We start from the raw sequence: 12,171 nt of genomic DNA, 5'->3' as shown, positions 1-12,171 counted from the left end.
GAAAAACACACAGAGAAATGACAGAGGCACTTCAATTAGCTCTGAAACCTTGCTCAAATAGTTAGAATGAGGGTATTGGTTTATAGATTTGTAACACGTAGTTAAATGTCAAAAGCATAACTTTGAACTTAAAAAAATGACAAACAATTTTGCGCTAATGTGTAAATAGTGCAAGTGATGCAGGGTTTAGATATTCAGGGATTTAATTTTTTTTTTTGCCAACTATTTTCTGTTTCCTCTTCCAACATTATCTGAGCTTAAAAAGCAGGGCATAGTTTGCTGTTGTGCTCATAAAAGGCACGGCTACTACAATCTTATTTATATATTCAAAATTTATGTACATTTTTACTACAAGGGGAGGATCTTAATACAATTTCAGATTTAATTTCATTTTATTTCTCCATCAAATTACTACTATAGGAAAAGAAAATGTAATGCAAGCCAACTAAATTACTAAATTAAAATATCTTTTCTGTTTCATTCTACAGTGGTAAAAATAGCACTTTTGTCTTTTTTCTTTTTTGTGTTGTGAGAGGACTGATTTTCAATCAAAGAGATTAACTAATTTTTGAGAAAATTAGTTTTCTCACATAAAAGCTCAGCCTCTAAGGGGTTAACAGTTTCTTGACATGGTCAAAATGAATATTTGAGGCAGACTTGGTAGGGCTGAGGACAGCATTAACTGCACTGCTTCTTGTTCTGGGAGTCTGAGCCAAACAAGTTAAACAACAAGATAAATAAAAAATTTGCAAAACACTTAGCAGACACCTTCAAGGAAACCATTTTCCCTTTCTCCTGCCGCAAGCAGGATGATGTCAAACCTCTTATGAAGATGTCAGACCTTCCTTCTATGCCGGCATATCAGGAAAACCTGCTCTAAGGAAACAAATTATCTGGAAAGAAAAGGGTTCTCCCAAAGTAACCCACTTCTTTAAAGGGTAAATAAGGTCTACATCACCCCTCTCTCCCACACGAGCTTTCACACTGATGGCATCTATACAATGTCACCAGTATACTGCTGGTCTTCCCTAGGGCTTACCAGTACTCCCAGGGGGTGTGTACACTGGGTTACTCACTTCTTCATGTGCCACCCTGTCTTGTTTTAGAATAGACATATTATACACAAACCCAGGAAAATATTCTTTTCCCTTTATGTTTTGTAGTCACAGGGAAAATGTAGGGACAAATATATTAGGCAATTTCAATATATAACCCAACTAGACAACACTTACTTCAAAAAGTTTCAAAATTTTCAGCATAGTGCACCCTTCTACTTGAAAAGTCATTATTAGAGATCCTCAAAGTAAGAGGTGAATAAAACAGTGAATAGTATTAGTTGATTTCTTTTTTTATTTTAGTTTTTGACTGGCTTATTACCTTACTGGGCCAATCGACCCAGCAGGTGTTGCCACATGTCATTCCTGAGGAGACTTCCTGCTGGCAAATTGGTTTGAAATCAAGAATTGCATTTATAATTTTGACAATAATAACTATGAGAAACATGCTTATGAAGGCTGGATGAAAGACACATCATCTTTTCTTCCAAAGCTTAGGTATAAGGGTTTTCAAACTATGTTCTCTCTTATTTTTAGCAATGAACTTTTGATATACAATAAAAAAGCCAAATGTAACACTTACATACATTTTAACTATTGAATATGTGCATAAATTTGATAAATCAGATCGATTCATAGTTTTAAATCTTGAGTAAACATTATTAAACTCAATATATTATGTACATCAGTATAGCAGAGGAGGATTGAGATACCAGTCATTTTATGGATTTTGAAATTAACCTGTTTCTTGTGATTTTTTTATTGATTATATAAATATTACACTTGTAACTAAACTTTTTTTCTGTATCTTTAAATATATGATTTTCTAGTCAACCCCTGTCATCACTATGTATTCAGGTTTCCTCCTGAAATAAAATAAAAAAATTCTTGTGCCTGTGCAGGAGGTTTGAATAGTTACTGCAAAATAAACTAAGTTTACTTTAAAACAGGAATTTCAGCTCGCTTCAGTGAACTGTCATGAGCTGTTCCAGTTTAAAGCCTTCAGTTTCTTGGAACAAGTAATGCCTGTAAACTCCAGACAAAGCACTTACCATTAGTAAAGAGGAAGGAAAAGCTGTGTGGTTTGGCCTGCTCTGTGATCACATCCAGATGGGCATAATAATCTTTTCAGTAGGATTAATTTTCCCTTATTTTCTATGTCTACAGTCTAACTACATTAAGCTACTTACAGGATATGGGATGGAATCCTTTTGCCTAAACAAGCACTTGACAGTGTGGTTACTAACTCAGATGCAGAAAATTGCACTTAATGTAAGAATTCCACCCTTACAGACTATTTTCAGTTTATGCCAATTCTGTTAATCTGAGCCAATGTAAGGCAGACAATGTAGCCAGACTATTTGCTACTTCATTTCTTTTCTACTGCCGCTGATGCAAGTAACAGGTCATAACAGAGACACTTATCCTTTACTTTGAAATTTGATTCAAATTTCTTTCTGACCTTTGTGGACAGATAGCTCAAAATTAGGTTTTCATATCAACAAATACAAAGATGAACAGAATTTCAAAAAGAGTTTGGTACTTGCTTCTTTGGTACTTGAGCAACAGTGCTTCTTATTTGTTTTTAAAGCAAGGTAACCTCTGTACCGAACCTTCTTTCTTTTCTACTGGAGCCATTATCATAACAGTGTACCAGGAGTCAACAACCACTTGACTGAAAATATGCATAAGTATTTCCATAGAAGTGCTGTCAATCTCATAGGTATTAATACATATAACAAACCTTTCTTAGTATTGAAAGGAAATGAGATGACAATCTTGCCATTAAGGATGGAAAAGTACAAAGAAATAGACACTGGAAAAAGAAAAGTTCCTCTTATATGCTGGTGACAACATGATGGGCTTTGAAGGAAAGAATCATGATCACACTGTTAAGTGAGATTAAGACAGACAATATGCAGTGATAGCAAAATAGACTGAGAATATGGAATCAAATAAACAGTGCAAGAAAAAAGGGGGAAAATTTAAGTTTTGGCTTTATTCCCTTAAAATCTGGTTTACACATGTAGTCTAGACCTTCATCTGAAAGATGAACAATTCTGCAGAATACAAGTTTGCAATATGAAGATTCAGTCCCATTGATTATCCACATAATATATTTCACATGCCTCATTTAATATGCTGCTCTAAAGCAGTTCTCAAATTGTGTAGGCAAGTTAAAGTGCTCAGCAGAATCCATTGCAAAATGCCAAAATTGCATACATGAATTGGCAGGAACTCAAATAGATCTATATATGTTCTTATCAGCTTTCCAGACACTGCATTTATGTAATTGAAATACTAAAACTAAAAGATCGATTTTTTTTAAACTCCTCTGCAATGAACTGTCAAAAACTAAATCCAAAATATGAGATCAGGTCTGGTTAGATATTACAACAGATACTGTGAAGAACTAGAATGTCCCCGCAGATTTCTTTGTGAATGAGATTTGCTTAAAACAGACTAGATTTGAGAGGACAAAGCCTGCTGTTGACTCTACCATTTGAACAGGGATAAGATTTAAACCCTGATGCAAGAACTACAGAGCTCTACAAGAAGGGAAGATTAGGCCCCTGACTGCATCAGTATCATACTCCTTCTCATTTCTGGCTCCCATCCACACACCCTCTTCCCTTTGGGCCATAGTTGCATTTGAGCTCAGATTCTGCTCCATGGCCCTTGTTTAACTGCACTGTAAGTAAGTGCAAACTTGTCTTGGTTTGACTCTGACTCGGCGCCACTGACCCATTTGGGAATCAGTGGACCTTTGGGTGCCACGGAGTACGGCCACCAGACCTACTCTGCTTTTCATGGTTGGGACTGTCCCCCTTACAGACACCCTTGGCTCCCACCTTGTGAATACTTCAATTTCTCCTTGAAATAAACACCACAATCACTTGATTTGTAATAATTACACTGAAAGGGAAAATACATGTTATCCAGATTTTAGCTGTATTTTACTGACAAGATGGTCAGAGTGTTCTGAAAAGAAAAAAAAAAAAAAAGAAAGAAACAAAACATAACAAACTGACAAAAAAAAAAAAAAAACTACAAAAAACACTCCAAAAAAAGAAAAAAAAAAAAACACACCAGGGCTAAATCTTCCATTTTAGAGGAAAAGACACGATACCATTAGTCAGTACTGAATTGTAAGATACCTATTCCACATGCCCAAAATCATCCAAAATAGGACTGCATTCTGTCAGAGGCAAAACAGACTCAGCCATGGCAGAAAAATTACTGGGAAGTAGTTTCTGTGCCCTTTAGCAGCCTGGTCTGGGTTCCTGATAGAATACCTATATGCCATTCACTGTGGGCAGGCAATCAGCCCTGACGTTTGCTGGGTTACCTCTGCAGGCAGCCAAGCTGGGGGTGTCTGGAGAGAGCTTAATCTAAGGCAGCTCTAAAGTAACAGCTCTTTACATGCTATAGTCCAGAGATCCTACTCTCTTTTGCTAATGAGAGACAGAGTACTAAAATTTTAGCACACCCTGACACCTACATGTAAGAAGGCATTTAATGTTATTTGCTCATCAATTTATTGCTCACTTACAGCCAGGAAGGAAAAACTAAATTATGTGGCGAAACACTGATGCATGATAGGTAGAAAAAGTTTTACCTAATGGTTGAAAATCCATGCATCATTCTCCCCCATCACGAAATAAAATTGAGATATTTTTCAACACTGGAGTCAGAATGTATTAATAAAATAAGTGTTGGGTTTCTGTTTTTAAAAAGGGTTATATTCCTCCCATCTTTCCAAAATCTTTAGAGTATTAGTCCAGTAAGACTATTTAAGATGTGAAACAAACTCCCCAGAACAATTAAATTTGAGACTTTATGTAGTCCAACAAGTTGGCAAAAGAATATCTCAAGAGAACTGAATATTTTCTTTTATCAAACAGATACAATTCTATTTTCTCAATAACAGGTCTTGAAATACAAGGAACAAGAAGTTAATAGCAGAGACAGTTTTCATATTGGCCAAGCTATTTCACCTGTGTTTACCGGGAGTACTTTGCTAGACATTAGCAAACAGGAAGTTTTATTTCATACGACAAGTTGCACACCTTGCAGAAATCCTTGTAACACGTCCTCTGACCCCCCAGGCCCACATGTCAGATTCGTGCACGGCATATGAAGTCTTCCTAAATGAACTCATACTCATGCAGACAGTGTTTTGCTCAACACTGCAAAGGAGACAGTGAAGAACTGGCTTCAGGAGCAAAGCTGGCACAAGAAGGCCTGTTCAGTCAGCTCACTTACATGCCTGTTTTGACAGATCAGCCCTGGCATGAGCACTGGCTTGACTAGCTAAATTGGCTCCTAGCCAAATGCACTGATAGCTAGAAAGTAAATTGTATAGGAGGTGAATGTACTGCCAAGGTACTGAGCAGTCTTCACTGATCTTTGACATCCAGCATCTTTGGAAAAGGTGACCTCCAAATTGAAAAGAAGGGGAAGGAAAAAGAAGCAATATTTACTCTTCCTGGTAAATAAAGACAATGGAACGCAGATGTGCCATATGCCTGTGCAAACAGTAATTTGAACAGAATAAAGCAGAGCTTAAATTTAGCTGCTTCTTATTGGAAATGCCTCATGTTTATTATGACTTTTTATAATAACATTTAATTGAATTGAACAATTAGAACCTTTTTTTAATTTGTCTTTATCCTAGGAATGACTTGATTTAATTTGCATTAATGTTTTGTTTGCAAACAATAAATATTTGAACTTCATTTGACTCTGCTCTGCACCAACTTGTCATTATTTCTCTGTTCTACAGTTTGGTTACAAACAGGTCACATTAAAATCTGGAAACCAAAGTAACTAAATGGGCTCAAAGTTTCCTACTAACAGAACCTGAAGTCAGATGAGAACTTTTTCTCTTCAGGTACATCAGAATTCTGGATTAGGTTATTAACCAATCTTTTACAATATTTTTGACTTCAACATTTTCCATCTAATCACACCGATTTTGATCCCAAACCTACCAAGACTACACTCATGCTTAAGCATGAGAAAGCAGTGATTTTCAGCTTTGGCCCTGATTCAGCATTTTCTGCTATTCCGCAAGTGTTTTGACTTCTTACAAACAGAAATAGAATCACACAGTATTCTGATGTGATTTTATTGCCAAGAAACATTAAAGTGACAATTGCATCTCATTTCATCTACACCTCAAAATCATCTGGGGACTTCTTCAAATTTATTACATAGTAAACTACAGAAATTCAAATGGATTTTTTTCACAGGACTCGGACATCGCTGAATTAATGTGGTTTAATGAGTTACTGTTCCTTAGCTGTTCTACATCATAAACAGTTAATGAAAAACTTTAAATCAGTGGATTTTAATCTCTGATTGCAATGGCTTGACAGAGCATGCACAGATCTGTTACTGATGTCTAAGTAGGATGTGGCAATAACTTTATTACATTGTGGTAAACCATGATATTGATTGAATTTCAATAACTTTGGGAGAATTGTGGATCCAAAGCATTTCTATTGAGTCTTAGGGTAAAAAGGCTGCATTAAAATTTTTCTTTAGTTCTCTAGAAGGTAATCAATGCATTTTGTGTTAGGAGAGATGTTTGGATGAGTTGGTAAGGACTTAGAAGCAGCATGCACTTTCCTGTTCTTCAAGATACTATTTCCCTTCTCAGAACTTGAAGATGGGAAACTCCTATGTAAAACTGTACAAGTGACAATTACTTTCAGCTAAAATTCACTTATGATGGAAATAAGGCTGTTAATCTCAACACTAGATATTTATTGGGGTTTTTTTTTAAGTAATTGAATACTAAGCAGTCGTGTTAGAATTAGAATTCCTATTAAGAGTCTGAAAAGTGAAACATCAAAAGTCACAATATGATGAAATTTATCTCAGATTTCTTAATTTTCTTCTCTTCATCAGTGTATTTTTCCCACTGTTTACTTTCTTCAGCATACATATATCATACAGTAAAAATTATAATCCTCTGAATGCAAACAGAGGTGACTAACAGCTATGCTGTGCAGTCACACACAAAAAGCAGCATGTGAGACAAATCTTTGGATGCATTTGACATTTACATGCAGTGGTTATGAGATATATACTTACTATTATTGCTTAAAATTTCAGAATCTGCCAAGTTCTCTATATTGTGGCTTTTCCCACTACTATTTAGTTTATAACAATTCCATGCTGGTATTCCCACATGAAGAATTTTTTGTTTATTTTTTCTGTACACCAGACTGTACTTATTTCCTATGGTGAGACAAATAGTCCATTAGACACCTATAAATCTGGGTGGGATTAGGAAGTGGGTGGTAAGCAGCACAGATAAATTACAACTGTATGAGAAAGATTTGTTCTAGCAAGCATCACAAAATATTTGTGTTGCACACACTGCTCTATTATTTGAAGCTATCCAATGACTACCTAAATAAATATTCTATGGATAATTTTTTTTTTAGACAGAATAAAATCCTGATGCTGCTAAAGTCCTCCAGGTCTTCCCACAAGCACTACTCCATTTCTGAGCTGTTATTCCTGTTCGGCTCTCTTCTCTGAGCTATTATACACTGGTCTTCACAACACTGCTGAAGGTTCTGGGGCATTTTGTAGTTGGTCTTTGCTACCACCAGATGTTCATGTCTGGTTCAGATGAGAGTGAAGAACCCACTGGGCTCATTTTGTTTGCCCATTGTATTTTTAATCTGAAGTCCATGTATCAAGCCATAAGGAAATTTTCTTGATCATATATTCCCCTGATGTGGTGATTGCCAGTTATACCTTTAACCATTTTTTTATTGATGGTAAATACATTCTGCATTCTTCTTACTTTACTGCTTAAAGCAGAGTCTTGGAAGGATATTCAAGAATGTATTAATAGATGAACACTGATAATTCAGAAAAAGAGGAGCAGCTATGTTTATTTTTCTTCCTATGAACATAAAATCATATACAGTTAAAAACATTTAAACTAAAGACCAAGTACTACATAAAATCTTTGCAGATTTCTAACCATTTTCTCGGGATTAAAAACAACAAACAAACAAAAAAACCCAAACCAAAACAAAAAAAACACCTCATAAAACTGGTGATTGCTTCACAATAACACCCTTTTCCCTACTTTCCATCTTACACTCTAATTTATGTCATCAAGGGGAAATAGTTGGATTGAGGGGTCCTCATTTTTTAGTATAATGGTCTTTTTGACTTCTTCTTCTAGGATTTAATCCAAGTATTTATATCTGTATTCCAAACATCATCCCTTTTCTTGAGTACAATACGAGGCGAGAAAAGAAATTGTTTACAAAATGCCTTCCTCTCTTTATTCATTTCCTGCCACTTTTGATTACAAATGTGTTTTACCTGAGGCTTAAAAAGAACAAAGCCAAGTGCAATGACAGAGTCCCTGTATACAAGACCCATACAGAAGATTTCAGAAGCTAAAAGGATGTCCAAACCAAATATGTGCTCTAAATATGAAAAATCTCTAAGTTGGGATTTGTTCTCACAAAGTATTAGACAGTTTAGCTAACAGTTGAATCATAGGTATTTACTTAATATTTTCAAACACAATTTTCAAAATAGATAGGAGGTACAGATAAGGCTTATGAGTGTAGTGGAATAATTCTGTGTACATTTTAAGATTTTTAAATAAACTGGCTGTTTTGGATTCACAGATTATTTGTGAAGAAACCATGATTTTGTGAGAATGTTTGTCATTCAAACTGGTGTGATAGTATTGCATGCAAATTTTTAGTGCCTTGAAAGCCTCTGAAATTTTTCTAGTTCCAGATTTTGTGGGTACTTACTTAAGTTTGAAACCAACCACTTATGTTGCACACACTAGGTTTTCTTTCCTATCTAGATCCACATATACAGGAGAGCTTGAAAAACATAAAACAGCTCCAGTGTGAATAGATGAAATGCCATGATTGGGGAAAGACAGTAAAGCTACTCAGTCCTTTTTGTCATGTAATGGGTGTGGGACCAAACATATGAGGCATAAACACCACTTTGGACCTAAAGAGAATGATAAGTGTGTTAGTATTTATTGTTAGTATTTCGTAAAACAGCGATACAATCATCTCTTCTTTCTTCTGTAGAACATTTGAATAACTGAAACAAAAGAAAACTAAAAAGAGTAATGTGAGATAACAGTGCAATTCAGAGGAGCAAGAATGCTTATCCGTGTACTCAAAAAGTTTTAAATTTTTTCATAAAGTGACTAATTTCAAATAGTTCATTACTTTAAAATATTCCCCAGTGTTGTAAATGCTTAGAATTAAAGGTCCTCTCAGCTATTAGTAGTTTTACAGCAGAAAAAGATGGGTTTAAAAGTTCTTGGCATTCTATTATTTAATTTCTTCCCACTGGTAATCTTGTCAGATTTTCAGACATGCTAAAATGTCAGAAAGAAAGGCACAATGGAAAGAACCTTGTATCCAAGACCACTGTCCCATTTCATTTAGTATCATGTTTCTAACAGTAAACTATGTCAGATGTTCCAACAGATGACAAAAATAAGCAACTCATATTTATGCCCACATTGCCAAAGCCATTTGGATGCCTAAATCATATTGATATTAACCTTTGTGAGTTTGAGTTCTAAGGAATAAATTGCCTTGAGCATCTCAGAGGACATGACATAGCAACAGAATAAAACAGAAGTTTATTCCTAACCTGTGGCAATGACTAGTTGGCTTATTCACTGGAGTATTAGGGATAATGCTTTTTCTGAGTTCATTTGTGAATTACCTGATCTACCATGTACAAGAAAGACTTACATCCTTTGTTCCTCTGCACAAGAAAATATAAATAGGGTACTGGCATATCTATACCCACTGCCTAGTTGCTGTCTTTGTGCAGATGTTATGTTTTGTTAAGACTCTCAAGTGCCTAATAAAGTATGTTGTTATTGAAAGCACTGTTCAACAAATTTGGTTGAAATTGACCAAAACTTTCAGAAATTACAAGAAGAGACTATACTTTTACATAATTCTCTCCCACACAGGGTTATGTATTTGCCATCAAGACATTAGGCCTTATAAAACTGAAATCAAGATGGATATCTTCAGTGCTTCAAGCAGTGAGAGAGCATATTTCTGATAGTGGATTTGTACACATGAACAAAGCTCTAAATCAAAACCATGAGCTGAATGCCAGAGAATACTGCTGTTTTGCCTTTTTACATGTTTTTCTGAGAGATAATAATAACCTTAAGCCATTTTTTATTAGAAAGACTCAGATCCATTTTGCTAGTTTTCTGAGTCTAGCCTCACAGTCCCTATATACAAAAAATTAACTGTTATGAATTGCAAGCCCAGTTCCCATTACTCAAAAAACGAGAAAGTACCTACATTCATCTTTGGTTAAGTATATGGAACTCATCCGCTCTGGTGATTTTCACTACACCATAGGGCTATTACTTGTAGTCAACTGTCACACACTTATCTACATGTGGATTTTGGATGCTGGCAACTGAGTATGTTATGAAATTTATGGTTTTGTATACTGTGGTTTATCAGTCTGTATGAAAGTTAGCCTCCAAGGAAGCTAGAAAAAGACTTGTACTGAATGTTTGAGCAGCACTAAAATAAGAAAATATAAACAAAATGAGATGTTTAAAATACTAATACTTCCTTCACCAATTCTAGAAAGACCATAAGAGGAGGGAAAACAGCTTTCATATTATACCCAGTAAGCAGAGAGGCTCTCTTCCTATCAGGAATAGGGAAGCTGAGTGTGAAATCAAGGGGCTCCACAAGAACATAGGGGATTTCTGGTAAAGACCCAGTTACATAGCTCAGATTCTGCATGAGCTGTCAAAAGTCTGATTTCAGGTAAAAACTTTACTAAAAATGGGTTTTCCTCCTGTACATTTCTGTCCAAGAAAACTGCAAAAGACACCACATTTCCTTGTCATTTACAGTTCTTCAAAGGATTCTTTCAGCACTGGGAACACTTTCAGCCTTTCTGTGGTTTTTTTATTATTATTATTTTGCTATTTTTGGTTTTGTTGTTTCTTTGTGCTCTCTTTTTCACGTTGGGGCGGGGTGGGGGGTTGGCTGTTAATAATTTTGGGTGTTGTTTTGTTGAGGTAGTTTTTATTATTGTCTTTTTTTCTTTGGATTTTCTATTCTGCCTGTCTCATCTTTTCTTCATTAACATAATTCCTCCAAGAAATTAGTTTTGAGCTCAGACTTGTGGTTGTTAATAGCACTTGAAGAAAGAAATTGAGTATTTGAAATTCTTTATCCATCCTTTGCATAAACATATTGCCTAGAGACTCAGATAATTAGAAGATAGATAAATCTTTTCAACATAACTAGTGATAATTAGGGAATTCCTTTTAGTATCAAGTAGGAGGACACAAAAAATGCTTGTATTTCCCTACCTGGCTAGATTTTTCTGATTTTGGCTGTCTATTTTCCAATTAGAGAAATAAAGAATATTTTTATTATTGTTGTTACTCCAGATAGATAGCTTTTTAAAGTCTTTAATTGCTATTTACTTTTGTACTGAAAATTTCTCTCCCCAAAAGTGTAGTCTATGAGCAGTTTTCTCTAACGTTGTAATAAATGTCTAGGCAAGTCACTATCTTGTCAGTCAGAAGCAGCACAACTTCCAGTGATTCACAGTGGTAATTTTCATGAAAAGTACTGTCAGAAAATATCATACTTTGTAAAGTGGTTACAGATTTGAAACAGACAGCTTACATCAAACTCAACTATTACTTGTCAAGTCATTTAATAAATTAATTAACTAATTAATCCAGCCAGCACCTAGCTACGATTCAACCAAATATAAACTATTTATAATCCTTCCACACACACAAGTATGTATATCTGCTGATGGCAGTTCAGTCAGTAGAAGTTGTTTAAATTAGATCATAACTATTGATACAATTTTTAAGCAAAAATACAGTCAATTGCTACAGTTCCAATCTCCTTTGATTACAAAGGGATATAAAACAGGATCGACCCTTGTCTACAATGCCAAAGGTATTTGTTAGTAACAGTCTTCATGTCTGCTATTCAGAGAAATTAAAATGTCTGTTTTCCCTGAAAACAGCATACATTTTATCTTCCTTTGGGTATATTTTCTTGATTATTGCTTATTA

This window comes from Taeniopygia guttata, chromosome 4, assembly GCF_048771995.1.
Source record: "Taeniopygia guttata chromosome 4, bTaeGut7.mat, whole genome shotgun sequence".
In the NCBI taxonomy this organism is placed as follows: domain Eukaryota; kingdom Metazoa; phylum Chordata; class Aves; order Passeriformes; family Estrildidae; genus Taeniopygia; species Taeniopygia guttata.
This window is presented reverse-complemented; position numbering follows the sequence as displayed.